Source organism: Poeciliopsis prolifica, unplaced genomic scaffold (assembly GCF_027474105.1).
Source record: "Poeciliopsis prolifica strain line A6 unplaced genomic scaffold, Auburn_PproV2 SCAFFOLD041, whole genome shotgun sequence".
Lineage (NCBI taxonomy): Eukaryota > Metazoa > Chordata > Actinopteri > Cyprinodontiformes > Poeciliidae > Poeciliopsis > Poeciliopsis prolifica.
Window position 1 is genome coordinate 4921222 of NW_026562416.1, and position 24711 is coordinate 4945932.

At 36.7% G+C, this 24711-nt stretch overlaps 1 protein-coding gene and 1 long non-coding RNA gene across 4 annotated transcripts in view; one reads left to right on the forward strand and one right to left on the reverse strand.

Moving 5' to 3' along the window:
- Positions 1-24711, forward strand: part of LOC129375715 (zinc fingers and homeoboxes protein 2-like) — a 137074-nt gene that overhangs the window by 84311 nt on the left and 28052 nt on the right. The window lies entirely within an intron of this gene.
- Positions 3508-6561, reverse strand: LOC129375716 (uncharacterized). The gene is made up of 3 exons (XR_008607662.1): positions 6493-6561; positions 5156-5259; positions 3508-3886 (listed from the first exon to the last, which is right to left on the reverse strand). It is a non-coding gene; the product is annotated as an uncharacterized LOC129375716 (long non-coding RNA).

A 24711-nucleotide genomic window follows, 5' to 3' on the forward strand; every position in this document is an offset into this window, starting at 1 on the left:
GATTTTAGTTGATGCACTCCTGGGCAAAGTACTAAACACAAAGTTGCCTACATGTTTGTGCATCTTTGCATAAATTTGTGTAGAATTTGTTCAAACAACAATCTCTCGGTGGTTGGTATGACTCGGAAAGTGCAATTTATGTTTAATTCCCTGAGTGTTTACCCCTAGGTTACTACCCTAAGATAAGAAAAGATCATGTGACTCGTATGATGCAAAAAAAGTTATTAAAAAATAGTTTTTTTTATTTTTATTAAGCAATTGGACAATTGTATGGCCAGCGGGAACACATCTACTGTCCTTCATCTGCATGTGTACACAGACAGTTCAGGATAACCTTCGCTAATCTGACAGAACGTTTTAAGCCACATCTGAAATATAGGCAAGATATCTTATGGAATAAAACTAATCGCTGGTTCCCAGTGGGAGCACTTTGAAAACCGAAATATCTGCTTCCAATTCTGCTTTTAGAAACAAGGTACCACAAGCGAACCTTCACTCTGAGACTAACATACTTTCCAAAACAAGCATAAGCATTCATTCACAACTTTATGTGTGAAGAATTTCAAGTTGGATGTAAAAATAGAGAGAGCCAAAGAAACTGGCCTGCATCATTTTGGATCAGTTAAAGTCTTTTTACCAATTTCCCTGGATTCCTAATTGAGATCGACCAGCCTAGAAATAAAACGCATTGACTACTTTTACTGCATTGCTTTCAGACAGGATAGTTCCAATTTCTGCTACGTTGTTCTGATGAAAGAAAGATGTTGTTACGTTTCAGCCAATTATTTTGTTCGCCTCATTTGTTCTTTCTTTTAGCTTGGCTCACCCAGTTCTGGTAACTTCACTCCAAGGTTTTATGAATTGTCTAGAACTAAATCCTTTTTCTCAACACATTCCTGTTTTTTTCCAAATTGCACTGTCATTTCTGTCCATTATTTTAGTACATTTTTGCTGCTGGGGATGCCAACACCCCCAGACGCAACAAGTTCTTCCACTGATAGCATCACAGGTTCAGGTGAGACATTACCGTGTTCACCCAAAAAAATAACAACTTTTCTTATTATTTTTTTGACCAGCCTTTTGTCATTTTCTTGACAAGATTTGCTAATTAAGCTGTGGAAAATACAATTAAGTTGCTGCAATGCCCAACCCTGACGTGAACGTAGATTTCAGAAAAAGAAAATAGCCTTCATGACACAAATAAATGTGTACTCTTTATGTCCTCAGGCTTCTGTGTCCAATTACTGTTAAAATATGTTTGAATATCAGAGTCTCCATATACAGTTTTTTTCTGCAGACAATTTGCACGCCGTCTGAACTTCCATTACTTCTTTATGTACTTGGGTACAAATTTTTGTCATGTTCATGAACAATGACAGGACATGCTGTGGACTCTTTCAGATGAGAGCAGGTGACAAAATTTAAATCACACCAACCCTCAACAAGTCCTGCACACAGACCTACAAGGACATCGTAATTGGTCCTTTCGTGTCTCTGAAGCGTAATGATGTCAAAAGGTTGTGCTTATTTGACATATTTCTGTTGGACAGGTTCTTCACCCTCCTTGTTCTTTAATCTTCAATGTCTGAATTTTTGTCGTGTTTTTATCTCTCACTTATTTTTCTTTAGAAATCTGTCTCGAGTTTCCAGCCCAATTTGCTTGTTTCCTTTCTACAAATTTTCCTCCTCCCATTTCTGTATCACTCTCCTCCAACCCTTGTTTTTGTCTTTTCACCTACCTGTTTTTTCTCTTCCAACATCCTGCCATTATTTCCTTTCCACACTTCCAAATTTCCTCACTGAATCCTTTTCTTTTCCATGCTGTACTCACCTTCAAACTTAATTAGGTTCTCCTTCCTTCTCTCCTGATTGCATATTTTATTTCCCACTTCTGTTTTTGCTCTTCGAGGATCCTCACCCTGTTCCTCCCTTCTTTTCTCTTCACCTTCCTTCTTCATGTTTTTTTACGCCTGCTCTTTTCTGACTTCCTTCCGTTCTCAACTCCCTCCCCTCATCCCCTCCTGCCACAGAGACCCCTACCATTTACTCCACCCTTTCTCTCCCTCCTTCCACTGGTGTAGCACTTCTTTAACAAAACATTTAACCAAATGGAGTGAAGCTTAACCTATCAGAACGGGCGGCTTAACGGGTGTGTATGTGTGTGTGTGAGCATCGCTGCGTGCTCCCCGTTGCTTGTGCATGCATATTAATATGTGCGTGCTCGTGCTTCTCAGCGCCTCTTCGATTTGAGTGTGTGATTAAACCGAGCCACCATTCAGGGCTGCTGCATGCAGCCTGCTGTTTTCAGCCAAAATTTTTCCAAAAAACACTCTGTAAATAATGCCAGTTGCTAAATCTCGGCAGCAGCCTGAGATGGCGTTTTGCGTTAGCGGTTCTTTGCTCGGTTGATCTACTTCAGCCGTCTGAGAAATTTTAAAAGACAGAATATTTTTTTTTCTTTAATTTGATGAATCTTGATAATCTGCTTTTGATTTTTTTTAGTGAAGCTGCTTTCTTACAGGTGGCAGGCTCTGCAAGAAAATGAGACAAAGCCGAGCGTCAGCCATCAAACCTTTGACCCTCCCTCACGTTTCCTGTCATTTCTAGCTCAGAATTCATTCATTCTCCCCAAATTTCCGCTAAACTCGGTGCTGCAGACACAGAACGGTTGGCTTCAGCAATTAATAAATGACATCATTTGCATATTCACAATCGATTTATTTTGATTAAAATAGCAGCAGCAGGCTCAGATGGCAAGAGCACGCAGAAGGAAATCAAACTTCCAACCCAGAGCGGCTGGAGTGCCTGAATTTTTGGCAGCGGCGAGCCAAAGTCTTCAAATCATCAGTACAGACACCTGGAAATCAAACATTTCTAGAGCAGGTTAATGCGCTCATTATGTAGCAGGAGAACACCAGGTACCTCTGATTTTCCCCAGACGTGAATACATAGTGTACTTTCAGCAAATTTTAACCTCATTAACCTGAACCCTACGGGTCTCCTGCCTGGAGAAATGACAAATGTGCCTTAATTGCATTCTGATATTTATTTATTTATTTTATGGAAAAGGTGACAAAAAGATGCATGGAGGTAGTTTGGCAGAATTTTCTATTAATGCGGAAAAACAAAACGTATTCAGGGATTAAATATTTTACTTTAGATGCGCTGTTCAGTCATGGTAAAAGCGCACATTAACAATAAAAGACGACTTTTTAAAAATTATTTCGCCATTAAAAAATTGAGACATAATTTTAAACATTTATATATATATATATATATATATATATATATATATATATATATATATATATATATATATATATATATATATATATATATGCATCAACATTGAATAAGCAGTTTAGTGTAAACATGGAAGATAGGAGAGTATTGACTGTCTAAATATAACTTTTCTATACAGGTTTTGTATTTCTAGGCATTATTCACATTTATCCTTTTGGGACAAACATTTATATTTCAAATGGCTGAAATGCCTCTATTCTTTAATATTCAATCTTCAGTGACAGGTCAAATGAGCGCTGATGCTCAGAGGAATCCTCGTTTAGCAACATATCTATTCATAGTGTGACTGAAGTACAGTTATTGGTATGTAAACACAGTAAAATAGTAAATTACCTTGCAAGGTAACAGGATAAAGCACAACTTTGGAAGCATAACCAGCTTCTTAACATAAGTGCAGTCAATAGTCTTCTTGCTCTACTTTTAAAACCAGCATTACCTTAAGAAGAGACAGATGGACGGTGCTCTGTTTTTTCCATGCAATGACTTTCCAAACAGATGACCTCATCTTTCTCGTAAGGAAGAAAAAGGTTTAAGAGCAGCCGCTAGCAACAGGTGGGGGGAGGGTGTAGGGTTGTCCATCCAGCTGAAAGAAAAAAAACAAAACAGTCACAAGTCTTTTTTATTAACGTGACTTTAATCCTAAGATCAAGTCATAATAGTTATTTTTGCTAACCCTAAACGATTCCCTGATCCAGGTAACTGGTGAACTGAATGTTTGCATTTTTTGCTGCTATTTTTCATGTGTTAATTGCAAAAAAAAAAAAGAGATAAAAAATATTTGAACTATGGATGATTTCATATCTACAGGCGGATTGGCGCAGCGTCTGCAGTGAAGTGGGCGCTGTACCAGTCCGTCGTGGTGAAGAGAGGGCTTAGTTAAAAAGCGAAGCTCTGGATATACTGGTCGATCTACGTTCCCACCCTCATCTATAGTCATGAGCTTTGGGACACGCTGGAGGTACGATGTTTCTTGGCTGGCCTGGAAACGCCTTGGGATACCCCTAGAAAGCGGTGGGTGGTTGGGTGGGTGGGATGGATGGACGGACGGACGGACGGACGGACGGATGGACGGATGAGTTTAATGACCCTCAATGGCTACACATAATCTAAAATGAAGTGGGTGAGAGGCTGAAGCTGACACACAGTTGTGGGAAAGTGTGATGATGGGAAAAAAAAAAGAAATGAGTGGGGAATTGTGATTTAGTGGCAACCAATATCATTATCACTGTTTTCAACAATAATACCACAATCACATTGTTCTTAGCAGGCTTAAATGTGAATTATATCTTACACTGCTGTGCAATTAATCAATTTGAAAAACATCTTTCATCATATCTGGCTTGACCTTGCCTCTATAAAGTTATTTCTCAATGTTCTTGGAGGCGGTCCAGAGTTTTCTAACACCTCATTCGGTACTTGTACAGTGTTGATGAAGAACATGAGTTGCTATGAAGTCCAAAGTGAATGGCTTACATTTTTTTGGATTACATTTAGTTTCAAAAGAAATAGAAATGCAATCTTATGTATTTGAGTAAAAGGATGCTATAACAACTGTTGTAAATATGAATTGTTTTGAAATACTTCAGTTTTTTTGTTGATTTGTTTTGCACGTTGCTCCATTTTAAGTTTGTCAACAGAAAATATCCGCACCCCTTTCCCACCCACCTGAGCAGAATGGGAGGTTCCCAGCTGTAAAAGGTTGTCAGGCTTTTAAATCCAGCTTCAGGTCGTTTCAGCTCATCAAAGCTGCTATAGAGGAACCATCAAACCAACAGCTTCGTTTACAGATGTGTTCACACATCTGGCATGTTTCATTAACTGGAAACGAAGAGACTAATATGTTTCTACTTACTTTAAAATCAGGCCAGAAGGTGACATTTAAACACCACCTGCTCCAAATCTTTATTAATCTCCAGGTTTCTCTGTCACCTATTGTCGCGTACAGGTCAGTTTTTACTACAGAGAAGAGAAAGAGAAAGTTTGTGTGAAATATCTGTTGAGCTGAATCTTCCCCAGCCGCCTTAGAATTTCTCTGCTTTATAACTCTGTTATCTGTTTGTCCACAGCTGCTGAGCTCAGTATGCAATCAACATGAGAATGCTTTTGGACCCTGCTTGTAATTTTCGTTGGTAGAGTTAATTTCTAGTTTTTATAGAGACATGAAGGGTTCCAGCTGTGAGCTGTGAGTGTTTCCTCTGGTTTGACAACATTTTTTAAAGGTTAACAGCTGTTTTTGTACAAAGCGACTAAATCACTGACTGTTTTAAAGAACGTATGCAAAACAAAGATGGGATATGTTAATGCAGTGGAGCTGAGATAATTAGTGTATTATCCAGCAAAGACATGTAAATTTCCTCCATCCAAAGTGTCATTGTGATTATTTGTTGTCTTGTATGTGTTAAGAGGAGTGGGAAAACTTTAGTGAATGGATCAAATGAAATAAAAATAAACCTACTTTTGAGGCACTGATGTTGTTATAAGGGGTCGAAAGTGACCGTTTGACACAGTGTAAATTCAATGCACTTAAAAACAAAAGAAAATAAATAAAAAAGCCATAAACATAGTAATCAAACACAAACATAGTAAAGACCAGATCATACATAAAATCAAGATAATCAAAACAAATAATTAAAAATCCACCTAATTAATATAAATGAGCCAGTAGATAAAAACTTGGGAAAGTTTTGAGGTGGGTTTAGGATTGATCAGAAGACATTTACTTGAAGAACTTGCAGGTTTGTTTGAAATATATTCAACAAGCATTAAGAGGGAGAAAGGTCATTCATATGATCTCTCAGGTTATCAGGCCATAAAAAGGATCTTTTATTTTTATTCAACTTTGGAAAACTGCAGACATTTTCTACTTTTCAAAGAATAAACCAGTGTAAAAAAATAACTTTGGATGTAATTTAAACAGTACTAAAATGTTTCCGAGATATATATTTTATAGAAAGCAGAGAGAAAGGGCATTCTGCTGTCTCTTGTGAATAATTGCAGTTACAAAAGTTTACAGAAATCAAATCACCTCCATCTGCAACAAAAAAGGTCTATACAAATACAAGCATTCTAAATTTTGTTAAAATTTAGAGCATGCCTTTAAAACCAATCAAAATAAAAGTTTGATTGGTTTTAAAACTTTCCAAGAAGTATAGGAAGTTAAAAGTTGATAGTACTTTTGATTGCACTCACACAATTTCAGTGAAGTCCTAGTTGATTTAAAAAAATGTACCACCAATAAAAATTATATTCTCCACGTTCCTTTAGTTGATAAAAGTGGCTCATCAGAAAAGCGCTGCATCTCATCAGTCCTGCTGCTTCCTTCCATTATCTGAGTCATTTTCTGTCTTGTATTTGTTTTGTGAACGTGAAGAAGCATGTTTGACTGAAGATTAATGGCAATAAAAAAGAATTGCTGAGTATAATTTGTGTGGTGGCACTGACCTTTTCTCTCTGTCCTGGAGACTTATCAGGCCTTTTCTTTCATATTCCTCCCACCTTCTGTTTTTTTGTGTCCCAGCTTGCATCTTGAGCTTAAAATGAGCTTTGTGGAGATGCAGCTTGGTGCATTTATTTATTTGGCTTTTATTTCCTTTATTTAACTTTGATTTCCCCTGGTTAGTTAGTTGGGATTGAGTGGGGAGCGGGGAGGGTCTTCCCCCTGAGCACTCCAGTTCAAGGCTCCTAAGCTGTCATGTCTGCATGCTCAAGGGCTCTTCAGTCAAACACCAAACACCTGTTTTAACCTCTGACCTCCCTGTGGATGATTAGCGTTTGCAAAAATTATTTTGCTCCTTCTGTTGTCATGTTTAACAAAAAAATATCTTTTTTTTTTCACCTTTCATTAAATGAAAAGGGAATCTTTGAAAGTAATAAGATTGTAAAGATCACCAGGGAGTGGAGAAGTGGGGCTCAGGCTTAGGGAGCCTTTACAGGAATCTATGCAATCAGAGCATCGGCAATATCCGATTTATTCACAAACGACCAAAACAATGTTCATTGTTTTTCTGCTTTGGGGAATGCTAATATTACCATGGAAACTGAGATTAGGTTGCCTGCGAAAATTCAAAAGTAAACAAGATAAGGTGTGTCCATGTGGAGACATTCAGACTAATCTCCCAAGCATCTCCTTCAGGTTTCCTGTAAGTGAGATAAGAGCTCGTCTAAGTTATTGCAGTAGAGATGGCTTGTTTATGTGCAGCCAATCAGGTATCAAAATACATAAGTGATGTATTTATATATGTACACATTCTGGAAAATGACTTTTTATCCCCAACCTGTTGGAGCAAATTTACTGTCTCTTTTTTGTTTGTTTTTTTCCGAGAGTTCAGGAATCAGACTCCATCGTGCTGCATGGCAGACAATGAACAGGAATGCAGTAACTTTTTTTTAAATAAGCCTCACCCATTTAATAATTTAAGGACACAACCCAAAAGATGTCAGAATATTGAAGAGGTTTTAATATTTAAAGGTGAGAAATAGGTTGTATCATACACAAATTTAGTGTGTAGATTTTGTACATGGCATCATTTCAGACTGTTCCTTCAAATGTTTTTAGTTTTAGAAAATGTTTGTGTTTGAATAATTTTCCGGTGGTAGTTGAGCTTTAATTATATACTTGTAATTAGTATAGTATTAAAAACTACTAGTTCATAAATACAATTATGAAATTAGACTCTGTTTTATTATACCTATGACAGTAGGTTTTAAAGTTTTCTGTGTTTCAAAAGTATAAAGAATATGCTAGTTTTTCTTGTGCAGCTGTACATTGAATTAGTTTTATCCAAATTTTTTACATCTTTTTGACCATGCTTCGATGCTTTTTCCATTGACATTTTTTTTTGAGGAATTTAAATAAAGAGGTTCCTGTTTCCACCTCTTGCATCATATGAGAACGCTTGTTTATTTATTGAACTCTGTTTTTAATAAAGGGTTCCCTTAGTTGGCTATATATCATCAATCATGATAATGGATCTTGTGTAAAAAGAGTGGACTTTGGGTAATTTGCATCTAAAAGAAAAGGCAGAACTGCAAAAAAAAAAAAACAGGTTTCATTTAAAAGATGTATGTTATCAAGTAAAATATTAACTTCCCTGAGCTATTTTTTTCCAACTCCTGTTTGTCTTGCAATGAAATTGTAGCAGTATTAGATTTTACTAAAACAGTAGCAGTTCATAATATATGAATTATGGTTCTATACCCAGGGCTTCACTGTGTCTTCGGGTGGCTCAAATAGTAAAGGAAAAACAAAAATTTTTCAGTTGCTAATTGGCATTTTCAATTAGTTTTTACTCCACTAATTGAGTTTGCACCAAAAAGTGGCTGATGTTGATTTGGTAACTGATCCAGTGATACCTAATTTAAATGGGTATTTCTCTGTTTTTACTTATTTATTTTATGACTGTCATGTGATTTTCTCCAGAAACTAAAATACTTCATCTGGTCAAATTTTAACTGGATAATTATGCACCGAAGAGCTTCCTTAACTCACATTTCAATACAAAATTTGAATTGTACCTGTGAAAATGGAAAGCAAATTCTTAATTTTTGTTTTCTTTTGTTTCTGTACCAATTTAAACTGTGATGAGAGCGAAAGCTGTAGTAAATAGGAAGGAGACTTATTTAATGTACACTGATACAAATTTGGAAGTTTTTAACTTTACTTTTACAAGAGCGCATGAAGACAACTGTACTTAAAATGGAAACCTTCTTTTTCTTTTACATGATGTTTGTGGTAAAATAATGAAGTTATTTTCTCACAAATAAAAAATATATTAATCTTGGATTATGCGCTTGGATTAAAATACATTTTTTATTATTTTGGTTAAGTGGATTTGTTCTAGTCAGGAAAAATTTTAGGAAAAAAGTGTGTCATACAATTTGATTCATTGCACAAGTGAGGCAAAATACAGTCTAGAGTGAGATAATGTGAACACAGCGGCATCGTTTCAGTCTGCTGTGTTGGATCATTTTGAATTTCTTGCTGCCTTTTGTGATGCCTAAAAAAAAAAAAAAAACTATACAACCTTTGGCTTGGCTCATCCAGGGAGACATCACCCAACAGTGTGTCAATTGCTTTTAAATATGCTCTACGTAAAAGGCCACAGAGGGCACTTTCTAAGTTTACAGCTATGTTTGATCTTTATGTTCATGTTGTTGGGATGAGACTATAATTTAGTCATAAAACCAGTCAATTTAGAGTTCTTTTATTTCCGTCAATTTAAGAGTTAGAGCTCCAGGACGCATTTGCTTCTTATTTTGTCAGAGATTTTGTTCCAAAGTAACCATTTAGTTAAATATGGTCTATAAATTTTAGTTCAGCTGTAGGGTACTGAACACCCACTTAAGCTCTTAAAGATGGCCAGATTTAGTTCGGATGTGGCAGTGAATAACTGCTTGTTCCGAACAGGAATTTAGGGCAATTTAATGTTTTTTTTTTTTTTTTCCAAATAAAGAAAAAGCATTTTGAAATCAGCAAATCAGTCACAATGACCTGGCGAATGTCAACAATCCTTGTTCTTCCAGTTTTTTTCTTTTAGCACACAACGTCTCTCTGAGGATAGCAGATATTTTGGAAAATATTAAATTTGTGGTATTCCTAGACTGTGAGCAAAATGGAAAAAAAATGATATAGTTATTGAACCTAGATATCAAACAAACAAAAATGTTTTTTTTTTTTTCTTTTTGTAACTAAGGAAGAAAACTAGTTCACATCTAACTTCCAGCTTCATTGTGAGAAGAAAAACTATTTTTGTATTTTGTTGCAAATTTAAACTTACATAGCATATTGCAAATCAAACTTTTTACGTTGGATAATGTTTGTGTTTAAATTAAGATTGAATCTAAAGCTCTGCAATAGGGGCAGGGTATCACTATATTTTCATAATATAATTAAATCATTTAACATTTGTCTTTTTATATTTGTATTATATTTATATTAAAATTCACATCAGAGAAGAAATTAAAACTAACTTAGGGGGTTTACTAGCCAGACATCTGCACATATCTGGATAGACTCTTCAATGTCTATAAAGAGTCTGATATTCTGTTTAATAACTTTTAAGGTTTGTGTCAATAAAAAAAGGAAAACTGGACATGAAGAAACCTTTGAAGACTTTATATATATGTTATTTCTAATATTGCTTTTACCATTAAATTTAAGTGGCCTTTTTTATTAAAAAAATATGTTTGAAGAATTAAAACTTAAATTTAACTTTTTAGACTTTTGTTCAGTTTGCAAAGACAAATGTACACTCATTTAAACAATTAATTGGCATTTTTGCTCCTTCTGTGGCTGGAAGTTAACCTAGCATCATACTTTTAGCACAGCCTGAGTGCTGCATTCGGTAAAGGCCTAAAGGAAACTATTTTTGTATAATTTTGTCAACTTTACAAACAATTTTTTAAATATGTCCTTATTTAGTAAAGTGTAGTTAATTCCTGATTTTACCACAGTTGAATATAAAAACATGCATAGCTGATCTGAGTTTTAGATAAAAACAAAATAATCAGTGAAGAGTCAGTTTACCATCCTGCAAAATCATAAAACAGCTTTATCACTGGTTTCATAAGTCCTTTTCTGTGTTTAGATGCCCAAAATATTATAAATTACTATATAGAACATATTCATGTTTTTGTCTGGGTAAAAATAATAATTGTTCGTTAAAAATCTGTCAGGTTTCAATAAGCTTTTCTATACTTTAAATTTCTCTAAAAGATAAAATCCTGAATTTGTTAAATATATAGTGTTTTCACATTAATTTCTACTTAAGTTATATGTATTTATTATTGATTTGCCAAATCTGTTCTTAAATTAAACGTTTAGCCTCCAGTATAGTTGTTTAAAGCTTGAAGAGACATCATTTAAAAAATTAAAAGGACTTGCCACAACTTTGAATCAGGAGCTTCAGCAGAATCCTTTTAGGTTTAAGATTCTCAGAAGTCTTAAACCTAATAATCTGTTGGGAGTGTAGTATAATCCTGTCTTAACTTGACATGCCAAATTACAGATTTTGAAATACAGCTGATCTAAATTAGTTCAGATCCCCAAAAAAGTTTTGAAATATCTTTTTTCCACAGTTATACTCCAGAGGCAAACTTCAGCACTGGATTTTATGATTTATGGTACTTAAGATCTAAGACTTGAATGCTCTAAAAACAATTTTCCAGCAATTGTGTTTTTATTCTCAGTTGTCCAGAGTGCACTAACATTTACAGAAAACTGAATGTGTTGCAATACTTTAGTTTATCACAACTATCCTCTCAGTGTGTGTGGTCAGGCAGACCAGCTGGAATCATTGAATAATATATAAATACTTGTTTTTATGTGCGATTGTTCCTTAAGCTGCCCTGAAATAAATATAGGTTGTTAAAATTAGAAGTGAAATATCCAAGTGAATGATATCCTGCTCTGTCTCCTGTCTTGGATTGTTATCCTTCAGTGGAACATCCAAAACACTCCTTCAGAAGTACACCCGTCGCATTTTTAAAGCCGCTATAAAAGAGAATGAAAGTAGAGAAATATGAAGGAATAAATCTGTTCTTGAGGAAAGCACTGTGACTGATAAAAGTTTATTAGAAGTCCTTTTGTGGACTCCGGACTCTAGAGCCTTTTTGTTTTTTCCTCAGCGGGGCTCTCTCCACGCCCGGCTCCTGAAATTTCTCTTGGCAGTCCGTAACGTCCCTCTGAGGCAGCATTACTGCCCATGTGACAGCAAAGCCCACCACAGAAACCATAGTAATGGAATTCTCTTCGGCAAGGTGTCCCGTCTCTGCCTATTCACTTGAAGAGGATGAAGCCCCACCTCCCTCCAGCCCGGTCCAAAAGAATGTGCCGCACCCCCAGCAGCGCTTTTATGCACAAGTGTCATTGCAGGATGGTTGTTTTCATTTACATTTTCATTCCAGGAAAACTCACAGCGAGAGCAGTGGAAGATGAGGCCCGAATTCCTCAAACAGCAGTAAAACCAGCGCGCAGCAGGAAGGAAGCAGTCGGTGATTTTACTGTAATCTTCGAGCGGGCATCTTAGAGGCAAATATAGGGGGGAGGAGAAAAATAGAGGAATTGTTTTAGATGGTGAAAAACAATAGGGCCAACGTGTTATTATTATTATTATTCCACAAGCTGTACTTATTATTTTAAAGGAGATTGTAGCACTGATTCCCCTGCATTATCCCACGAGAGAATACTTGGAAACTGCTTGATTTTGAATGCTTGTATTTAAATCAAAATCAAGGTCCCAGTGCCCTTTAAACAGACTTAAACTATTTATTAGCGGTTCTAATTTGTTTTATAATTTTGTAAGGAATCAAAAGTAACCCTGACTGCAGACTAAATGCTGAAGCATAATTGTGACCTCTTGCATAAATTCAGTTGTTGTTCTTCTAATGTTTTCATGATGTATTCATGATTTCACTAGAGCAATATTTCTGAGAAATCTGGTTGTAGCCCGGCAGAGAGGAAGATGAATTGTTACTTTTTGTAGAATTTGACTTCAAACCCTTTTCCTTTTAAACGTTTTTGCTAAAACAGGTTCCAGGGAGAGCCAGGAAAACACTGTGGGTTTTTGGAATTTGGTCTGAATGAGTGTGGGGAAGAAAACGGAACATGAACAAATGTTTGTAATTTGAGTTTGTTTTCTGAATCTCAGTTTCAAAAGGTTCCATCCATCTATCCATTTGTTTAGTCCTTCCATCCATCCACCCAACTATCCATAGTCTATGTGTCAGTCCATCCTTCTTTCCATCGGTTGATCCATCCATTCTTCCTTCTCTCCATTTGTCCATCCTTCCATAGTTGTCTTTTCAGCATCATCACTGAAAAAACATTTGCAATGAATTCACACTGAAGTTTAATATTAGCTAGATTAATTCTTAGGACCCCAAACAAAGTTTTCATTTGTCTTAAAAGTTGCAAAAATTGAATGTGTTTAAAAATACAAACGCTTAGAGTAAAAGTTGACTTTGGACACTTTTTCAGATATGTGTAATTCACTGGTTTTTGCATAAAGCATAAAAATGCCTAAATGTTTTTTTTTTTATGAATTTCCTCTCAAACCTTTTGTTATTTCCATCTTCACACATTTTAATTTAGATTTCACTTTTTGCTATATTTTCTTTGTAACAGCAGCAGATAGAAGGAAGCCTGTGACACTGCAGGTGCTTTGCTGCAAAAGAATTGACTGGAAATTCCTCACCGGCTTCAAAACCTTCAAAAGTTTCTTCAGTGTGAAAAAAAATGCACAAAAAAGAGGACTGTATGCATGTAGGATCCTGTTTTCTTTGCATGATCTGTCGCTGAATGACTTCCATGAAGCGTCTTTATGAAAGGGAAAAAAACGCACACAATGCCATTTGTCATGCAGTTCAATCAGCAGGAGCTCATGCATGCATGTAAAGCAATCTTGTGCAAAACAGTTCAATTCAAGTGCAAAAATAGAAGAATTCAGCGCTGAGGGAGGAAGGGAGGTCGTTTTTTGAGGCTGGTTCTCTATATCCAAATGGAATTTCAGCTACTGACTACTTACATTAATCTTTTTTTTTCTTTTGCTTTTGCTTTATTGGGTTGAGTTATGCACTATTGTTAAAGAGAGAATGTACACTGTTGAGAAAATGCATAGAAGTGTCACTTAATTGTTTTGAATGTCACTTCCATATGTCACAAGGACTCCATATTGTAGCAATTTGAATTGCAGCCGGAGATTTAAAATGGTCCATGTCAGTCTCATTCTCACATGCCAATAAAAAAAGTGTATTACCCCAAGAACATCCTTTTTAATTAAAATGATCTCCAGGCTATAGCTAAGAGCATATAAATAACGAAAGATTTTTTTTCCTTTCTACCTTTGTGGAAACATAATGTTCTTGGTTCATTTTATTACTTTAAATCCCCATCTTAGATATAATTTGTTATTACATTGCTTTACTTGTTGAGTGCCTATGTGAGCCTGGATGGTTTGGAAATTTGTATCAAATAGTCAGTCTTTAGAAGCATTGCAAACAAATGTTCAATGTTGTTCAAGCACAGTGCGAATTCTGGGGTTATAGAAATTTAATATGTTCAAAAACGCTGATATTACCATAATTTGATCTGAAATTAAAGGTTTTTATTCAAAAAACGTGAAATTTTAGCACTGAGTTTTTAGTTTAACAGTAAAAGCATGGGTTTATTTTTTTAAGCTATTAATTTAGTGGCCTCAGCTAGCTAAGACAAAATGCTTCACATTGCTGTCATGTTACACGTGGTCTTCCTTTTTGTTGCTAAATTAAGACAGAACTGCACTTTACAGCACTAAAATTAAAGTAGACTGAATCTGCCATGACTTTGGAATAAAGCCAACTGTTATCTCTAGAGAACAAGAGTTTCAGTTTGTTGACAAACCTAGTAAATGTGTGAAAACCTTGTATTTCACATAGTATTAATGGCTGAATGAAACTAAATTTCACCATATTTAATAAAGACACACTGCAAAAGACCAACAGTCAGTGTAGTTATTTAGCAGAGATATTCTTTCATTACCGAGCTGCTGATGTGATTTTCTCAGTTTGGCGACTCGGTGCTTCATGTAATTGTCTTGCTTTGGGTAGTCGTTAGCTTTTCCTCACAAAAAAAGGGTTAAATGTGATGTAAGATTTCAATTGAGCTACACAGCGAGAAATCAAGTTTATTTTCTACCCTTTACTTTAAGCAACTGACATCTATGCCCATTGTTTTTGATGCATCTTCATATGTTTTTATGAAATATAATGTATCGTATAGCGCTGCATATATCATGACTGATCTGGTGAGATGAAAATTTCTCAGGTTTCTCTACTGAGGAAATAACTTATTTTGTTACTCATCAGATCGGGGGACCACATGGGATGGACACACCCACCTTGTCATGGGTTATTCTGTCACCAGGGGGATTTTGATTTATTGGTTGTGTAACATGGAAGCTAAACATGTAGCAATATTGGAAAACCAAACATTAGTTCTGGACACAATGTTTCCACCAAGAACAAAATCAATAACTAAAAATTTCAAGAGAGGCCTTGGACCACCTGTCATGATGTTGGGACCCAATTTGAGGGTATACCAATTGCAGCTGTGTTATTTTTTTATTTAGTTCTCGCAGACATAAATCATTGAGTAAATTTTTATCCTTCTGCTGAACTTAAACAAATTATTTTCACATGTACAAACTGCATAATGGAGGACTCCTGAAGGTGGAGTGTTGGAAAAATTGGGGGCTTTTTGAAGAGATAAATCCAGTTTCAAGACATTAAATTGCAAAGTCAATTTTCTTCATATCTTTTATAGCAACATAAGGTAACATAGTTACTCAATTGTGGTATAAAATTATACTATCGTGCTTAGCAATACCATCTCTCTAATGACTCATTTATAGGTAGAAAATGCCTGAAAATGAATGTTTTGTATTTTCTGATGTGGCATTTTTGGATGATTGAGATTGTGCTTATTTGTCTTTTAGATGTTTGTCTCATAAATGAAGTTATGAGGACTACACAGCTTAGACTCAATAGAACAACAGACATTCATCTAACAATTGCACACTTGAATAGAGCCTGTTGCTCTATGTATTAAAATGGAGACTGTCAACTTTCATCCAATAAAATGAGGGCTAAAGTGTGAACTCAATCAGCATTATCATTCACAGGAGTAAGTAATGTGTCATCACTAAGCACAGTGTGTTACTCGGTGCACCAAATCCATAAGTGTCTGAGATTAGCAGTCTATTGTTTAATATGTTGAAAGTGAAGTTGCGGAGTGCAGTTACACATAAGTGAAAGCAGAAGCGTGAGCCACGAGGGGACTGCCACTTTAGAGTCAGCGTTATCATGTGTGGTGTCACTCAGCATAGTGCCAAAAGTGTTAGCATGCAGCACTTGAATGAATGATCTGCTCACGGTACGTCCTTGAAGGTAATTACCAATTTCCCACCTGTAAATAGTGTCAAAGTGTAAGCTCCAACTGCGAGGGCTCTTATTTCTCTGGAAAAAACCGCATGGGATGGAAGTTTTCTTTGATGCCTACCTTAGTATTAGTTGAATGCTCTAATATGCAAGGAAGACTCGTTGCAGTGTGTAGATGTTTTAAGACATTTCATGTATTTGCTTTCAAGATAAAGATTTACACATTTTGTCACACTTAGGTTGACATATTCAGTGTTTTATTATTAGGTTATATGACAAACCAACACAAATAATTGTATAACAGTGAGTAGGAAGAAAAATGATGCATTTCTTTACCCCATTTTCAAGTCTTCTGCAACAGGTTTGTTTCCAGGATTACACTGTATTTAACTCCATCCATCATGCTATCAACTCCAATCAGCTTCCTTGTCCCTGCTGGAAGCAGGATGCCTTCAGTATTGTGTTTCACAATAGGATGGTTCTGTTTGTGGTTATGTGCAGTGTTTGCCACAGAGCTCTGAATCTCTGCAGCTCCTCCACTGTTTCCTCTTAGCTGCTTCTATGATCAGGACAGGTATGTCTTTTAATGCTTGCAGTTGTTCTATATTGTGTAGAAAATGATGGACTGAACTTTACTCTGAAAATGTACAAAATCTGCTTTAAGCTTCTCCATACCTTTTGTTTGGACCTTTCTTGTGAGTTCTTTGGTCTTCACGATGTACTCTAACAAACGTGTGTTGCTATTAAAGCACTGAAAAAGAGGCAAACAATTGAAACCCAAAGAGTTATATTTTAGCTCCAACAAACTGATTCCCAATGAAACTGTTTGCTGATAAATGATTGGGTTTCATAGTCCCAAGTCGGGCCTTTGCAGGTTTTTCTGATTTTCATTTATGGTAGTTTTTAACATCTGACCTTTTTTTACAGAAAGTTAAAAATCAGCCAAATTTGAAAAAAAAACTCTTTGAAAGACTTTTAGAAAGTGTTCAGAGGTGCTCATCAAGACCACTTTTAAAGATTATATGAAAGTGTTTCTCCTTGGAAACTAAAGGTCAAATAAGACATGGCTAACAACTTTTGCTCTTTCTGATTGTGATCAGCAGGAAATAATAATTACAGTACAATTTTCCTTCTTCATACTAGCTTTACCGTGGTACCCTGTTTATTCCTTCAGTTATGATTGACCTCTCCTCCTAAAACTTTTCTGCTCCTTTAAATAACTTTTTCTTTTTTTTACTTCAAACATCACGTCATTGTCAGTTAAATGATGTGGAGATGAAGCCGTAAAGGCGGAGCAGCGGCTGTCATCATGGGCGAGCTGTTCTGACCTATATACAGGCGAGTATATGTCTGTGCTGCAGAAAACTTAAAGCGGCTTTCCGTTTAATGGAGAGACTGATCCCTGAGGATACCATGCATACATGTGAAGACATAAATCTGTCTTTGGAGACATTATTGCAAGAATTTCTGAAATCAGGGACGCAAGGGCTCTTATGCAAAATGATGAAAGCATCTCTGAGGGATGTGTATGAAGAGGTTGGACGCATACAGGGTGAATGAAGAGAAGGACATCTCTTAAAGGGCAAACGTGAACACGAATGCAAATGAAATGCACAACGATGTACACAGAATGACTGGCTCATGCATGTTTTATTGACCCAGCTCGTTCTCTTTTTACACCTCCCTTTTTCTGTCATCCCTCTTTTTCTTTTCTCTACCTTCTGAAAGCCTATTTCCATGTCCTGTTCTCTCCTTTTAATCTTCCCCCAACCTTCTTTTTGTCTTTTCTTTTGTCAGTCTGTCCTTCCACCTTCTTTGTCCTCTGACCTGTTGGAGCAGAACAACATGCGACTTAGTTAATTTCTCCCTCTTTCTTCCTTTAGTTGCCCCATTTGTCTTTGTTCCATCTTTTTTTTCCTCCTTTCTTTGCTTCTCTGATTCTTTTTGTTGTTTCTCCTCCAGTTTCAGGTCTGGGCCTTTTTGTCCTTAATCTTTTTTCTTCCTATGTTGCCTTTTTTTCTAAACTCATTTCTCGTTCATATATTTCTCGCTTTTCATATATTTTTTTTCTTGATTTTCTTTCTTCTTCTTTCCATATAATTCAATTTTTTCCCTTTGAGTCCGATCTTCTGATTCTCTTTTCTCCTCTTATCTTGTCATTTCCTACCTTTACTTCTCAATTACCTCCTTTTAGCTTTCATCTTTTTGTGTATCAATGTTCTTACCTCCCTTCTCTGTTTTCTTGCCTTGACTCTCTTATTGTTTCTCCCCAGTTTTCTTTCTACTTAGATGCCTTTTTCTTCTGTTTTGTCTTTTTCTGTTTTGTGCATTTACATCAGACAGCTGCAACATTAAAACCACCTGCCTAATAATGTGCCAAAACAACTCTGGTCCTACATGAAATGAACACGGGACATCTGGGGTGACCTGTGCTCCCTTGGAACTTGGAAAGAGGATCAGTTGGGCCTCCATGGATTGTTCTTTTTACTTTAGGTGCTCAAACAGATCTGGTTGAAGGGATTTTGGAGCAGAATACATCTTTTGCTCTTTGTTTGTTGTGTTGATAGACAGGACTTGGTAAAACGTTTTAAAACCTGCCTTTTACTGACGTTTAGCTCATTTTAATGTGTCTAGTCTAGAGATGGACCAAGATATTGACTGGTGGCTGGAATCATACAGTTTTCAGCCTGATTGGCTTATTTTGTTGCTATTAAAGTGTTTTTCAGATGTTCTTCAGCTGCTCTGTGGTTCATAGAGCAGTTGCGTGGGTTATCATGCTTTGTCAGCGATCAGACTGAAGAATGAGCATTTGGAAAGCAAAACATGAAAAGCAGATGGGCTACATCAGCAACAGCTCACATTGGATGCCAATGAGTCTCGATTTCAGCTGCTACATTTAAATGGGTTAAAATGGATCAGAATTTGGAGTACCAGTAAATAGGATGAAAGTAAAGGCACATTCTGCCTTGTGTGAATGGAGGTGGCTTCGTAGTTCAGGAAATATTTTCTTGGCACTCTGGACCTCTTGGATCCCATGAGCATTTTCTTAACACCTACCTTAGTATTTTTGACCATGGCCATATTTTATGACCACAGCGTGCTTATCTTCTGATGGCTATAACACCATGTCATGTCATTTCAGATCCAAATCTCTGGTGGTTTCTGGCACCTTGTTCTATAATTAAGGCAGTTCTAAAGACACAGAGTAAAGTAAGGTGTGTCTTATAATGTAGTCAATAAGTCTATAAGTCTTGTAAAAGACATGTAATTGTATCGTCTATCCATCTATATCCATATATATGTATTTATTTATTACAGGTGATCAATAATAGTTCTGTTTGTTTTGAATTGGCCACAATGATGCATCTCTGCTGCAAGCTACATTTATTTGGAGTCTATCTCTGCGAGTCGGCAGCTCATCTTTTTTCTCTTGCTCACCTGTGCAATCTGCAAGCGCTCTGATTGGCTAGACCTCTGTTGCCAATAATCCTATAATTAGCTGGGGTTACATTGGACTCTCTTCATCTGAATGTGTATACATGAAAAAAAAAAAATTAATATTCTCTGGGCCAAGTGGGATCCATTCATGATCTGGATAAGGCCCAGAACCCGCTGCCATGGACCGTGGACGATTGCTGTAGATAGTTGTCGAGGTTTAATAGATTTTAATTACACTGTGCAGTTACCGAACTGTGATTGGTGGAAAGGAGAACCAACTGAACAGTGATTGGTTCCTCTGATAGCACATACAAAGACAGATTCCTTCATCTGCTCCTTAAACAGCCCCAAAAATAATTGTTCAGGTTAGGGAGGTTTTGTTTTGTTGTATTTTGTGGCAATATAAATTATCTTCGCTTTCACACTGTAAAGAAAAATTAAAGTCTTTAAATTGGGTTTGAAACAACAATCTGATGGTATCTGGGGAGATGCTTCTTTGTGAAAACTCTCACCTGTCAGTGATTTTAATATTTTGCTTGATCATACTACTCCTTTCTTTTCTCCTCCTTCATTCATACTCAGCCCTTTCCTGACCTCCTCTCCACACCTCCTCTGTTCCATCTCTTGTCACCTCTTGTTTTCTATATTTCTTTTCTCCTCCTCCACCATCCGCCCCTCTCTCCTGACCTCTCTTCCTGCTCTTTTCCTCCCCACTGACCTCGCTCCTCCTCGCCCCCTCCTTCTCTCCTAATTAGCACCTGAGCGCGCAGGCCTGGTTAATATTCGGCGGCGAGGTGCTGCGACGGCAGAAGGGCACCTCGTCGTCTTAACTGGGCTGCTGTTGCTATGGCGACGCCATGGAAATGAAACAGCGTGTTCCCCCCCGACTCAATCCTAATTTTTTTGCCCGCCCTCAACACACACATACCCACACGCGGGCACGCACACACACTCCCCCTCCACCCTGCTCCTCCCCGCACCCGCTCCTTCACTTTTTAATGAGTCACTGCATCTATTAAATTTTAGTAGAAGAGGATGGCATGGGAATCACATGGGCAGAGCAGCATACTCCCGTACAACAAACTCAAAATTTATAAGTGAAATTAAGTTTTTTTTTTTCTTCCCCCATAAACAGAAAAACTGTAATCATGTTAAAAAATGTCAGCCTTTGTTAAGTGTGGTTACTTTTTTGGTTCTCTGCCCAATATTAGAGATTGGTTGTTTTGTCCAAGGACAGTCTTGGTTATATATTTTTTTGTGTGCCATAGTTGGGTGAAGTGCGTGTGTGTGTGTGTGTATGTACTGGGATTTTTTGGAGTGTTTTGGGGAGAAAATCGAGGCCTTGGCCTTGATAAAGTTCTTTAAAACTGCTAATTGTATTTTATTCATATTCATGGTTGTGGGGCATTTGCAGTTTCTGTGAAGTACAGCCATGCACAGCCAATAGATGTGTGTGTATTGCATTTATCCAGCATGACATCTCGAGGTCACAGTGGTTTAATCTGTGTGAATTACCATCCTTCACTGGTAAAAGAAACTGTAGAAGAAAAAAAAATGTAGGTCCTTTTTTGCGAAAAAAGATTTAAGTGAAACTGAACTTTTCCACATGTCACTTCAGAAAAGTGCAGACAGGCTTATCTTTAGTGTTGTCCTCTGCCCTCCTGCTACATTTTCAGTTATATGAACATGGTTTGCTCTTCTATTGCAGTTTTGTTGTCAGTTTTTCTTCAGAAATGTAAAAAAATTTACTGTTGCCGGTCTATATTTTTTGGGGCTACAGTGAACCCCTGCCTGTCTCTGGTGAAACAGTATTCACAGATTTATCTATTTGTTTATTTTTCTGTGGAACATGACAAACCGATATATTTGCAGATTGTCTGGTTGAGGATATCTATAATATTAAGAATATATAGCAGCCTGGAAAACTGAAATACATTGGCACAGTTCTGCTTTGCTATTGCTGGACTGTCATTGATTTTCCTGGCTGCTGATTGGCTGTACTCCAAAGAATGGAAAGACTGTTCATATTATTTTCAACAGTATCTCCATTCCATTGTGCATATTAATGCACATGGAAGCATATTTGGTGTTTAAACTATGAGGATAGGTTGCTGTAAGTGTATTTAAAAGGGTTCTCAAGTATTTGCTGATTCCAGCTACTTGTGGTCCCTATTCTACTGTAATTCATCAGAAATGTTTATAACATGCGTGTCAACTGGCATGCACTACATGCAATCTGGTCTTCATGAAATAAATCAATGACTATAAGACAGGTTTAAGAAATCCTATTTGCCTCAAGCCATATTGAGGAGGCATTAGAGATGTAGAAGGTATTTTGATCAGTCGGAAGCAAAATATAAAAAGTTTGCCTAAATGCAAAATTTATTAACACAATACCACCACTGTAAAATATAGTGCTGACTGCGTCATGGTTTTCTCCTGCAGGGACAAAAAATTTGGTTAGTTGGTAGGAAGATTAATGGACCTAAATACTGGACATGGGGGAAAAAAAAGAAACTGTAGGAGCATGCAAAATGTTTGACTGGGTTGGAGGATCATTTGTCAGTTGTGCAAAAACCAGAAACAGAGCTGAAATGGATTGGTGTAGATAAAAGTATATTTATGAACTAGAGTGGCCCATTCAAATGTCAGGACTAAATACTATTGAGAATTTGTCACAAGACTTAGAATTCATAGATGCTCTCTATTCAATGTGACTGAGCTTGAACTTGAGCTGAAGACGAATTGGCAGAAATTGCCGTCTCTTATGTTGCACGCTGCTGTGGACGTTGTCCGACATAATTGTAGTGAAAAGTGGCACTCAGCCCCAAATGGTTGAATTCAAATGCACACCAAACATTTTAAAGACATTTCTACAAAATTTCCAAAATACACCAAAACCCTCTTGTTGCGCTATTACATAAAATACTTTCAAGTTTGAGGCTGTAATATGATAAAAATATTTTTACAAAATTTTAAGAAATCAAGGAGTATGAACAACTGAAAAGGCAAAGTCTTGTCTGCGTATGTTTTATTTGTTTTTTTAAAGGAAGTCTTACATTTTGAGAGTTGTGAAGAGGAGAATGAAAATGACAGGATGATGACAAAGAACATTTGTAAAAGATTTCTGGTGCCTGAAATTGCCCAATGTAATAAATCCCAACCTGATTTGATCGTGTCCTCTTTTTGGGCCTACTGAATAATTTTATAAACGAATGGAAATGGTGGCTGATGTCACTCAGGTCCCTCCAGTGGTCTCAGTGATAACTTCACAATAAACCTACTACTTTAGAAACTGGAGTTCCTTTTAGCACAACCTCGGCTGGCTGGTCCCGTTTGCATGCAGTTTGCTCCACACAGCTCCTACCAACTTGTACTGAAAAACTCCTTGTAAGAGCGACGTGAGCTGATGGATTAAAGATTTGCAGTCACGACTGATGGAGGGAAAAGTGGGCACATTACGTGAAATTTGTGTTGGAGGAATGAAAAGATTAATGCCATTCACATTCAGCTCCGCAGGCTCGACCTTGAACAATACAAGAGTTTGACAAACCTGGCACATGTCGTCAACGCCAAGCTGAGTACAGCTCTCCAATTAACCAGTCAGTCTCCAAGAAACCTAAAGCTCTTTTAGGCTTTCTGCTCAAAGCACTAATTTTACCCTTTTTGCTTTATCAAATTGCCTCCAAAGTTTTATCAGTCATTAAGGGACGCTTCATTTCATTACTGTTTGATACTTCCATGTCATCAAATGCTTAAAGGGCTATTTTGGGTTGGCCTTTGCTTCCCAACGTGTGGTGCTGCAACCCAATCAGCCACCTTCTGTGGAGGAATGTAATATGGAGGGGCTATGTTTTTAATATATTTTTTTCTAACATGCAATGCAGGTCTACCTGTTGCAGCAGCTCTTTGCCAAATTATATTTAACATTTGTTTAAAAAAAACATTTAGTTTCTACTTTGGGCCAAGATAACTAAAGGTCATGCTACGCCTGATTCCGATCCAACAGCTGTGCCCCAATTGCGATACTTTCCTTTTATTTCCATTTATAGTGGTTTCTCAAAAGTGTCTACACCTGTGTTAAAATGTCAGTGGCATAAAAATTAGACTATGATGAATTCTTCTAAATTATTTTCCACTCTAAATGTGACTTGGAGGAGAAAAGATTAAAACTATAAAGTTGGGATAAGCAGTGGCAGAAGTTGCAGCAGTTCTAGTAAATCTGGTTAACGTTCAATAAAGTTCAGCTGCCCCGAAAGGATCCTGACTTTTGTTTATTTGCATCATTTAACGACACCTATAGTTAGAGGGAGGTTACAAAAGATTTACACCATCTCTTTATACAACGGTGTCCAGCAGGAGAAGGATATTAAATGAAAACATTTATGCACCATGGCACATTGAAGATATTTATTAAAAATGTGAGGAAAATATGACTAAGCTACATACCTAAATAATCTAGAAGACCAGGTCATGCCAAAAAAATAAAACTAAAACACTAACAGGACTGCAGCTCTTGTCAGGCTCTGTTGGTGTTTACAAGTGATTAATTTTCTGTGTTTTCTATATGTGAGGACAAAACCAGGAAGACTGTATAACTGAAGTCCTTTTTTTTTTTTTTCAAAATGAAAGATCAAGGTCTGGTTTGAGTCTCCCAACATGTAGTTGGAGACTCTGTTATGGTATGATCAAACCAAGTTATGATTGGTACAAAAACAGCACTGAAAATTTCCCAAAAGAGTACCATACTCTTGTGGTAGCCTCACAATATGGGTCTAGTTTTTTCTCAGATGTAACCTAGGATTTTGTCAAGACAGATAAAATTACAAATTGTTCTAAATATCAATCAGTTGTGATCTCTCAACAGGAAGTGTCTCGTAGAACGCAGGAGTTGAATAGTGTCTCCATTTTTGGCCAGGAAAATGCACATACCTAAAGAGGAGATGCTCCTACAGTCTGAGATTTATTTGTTTGACTGTATTGAATATATGTCATATTAAATATTGCATATGTTTAAAAGTAATAATAATGATCTCATGTGTTGCATCAAAAATATTT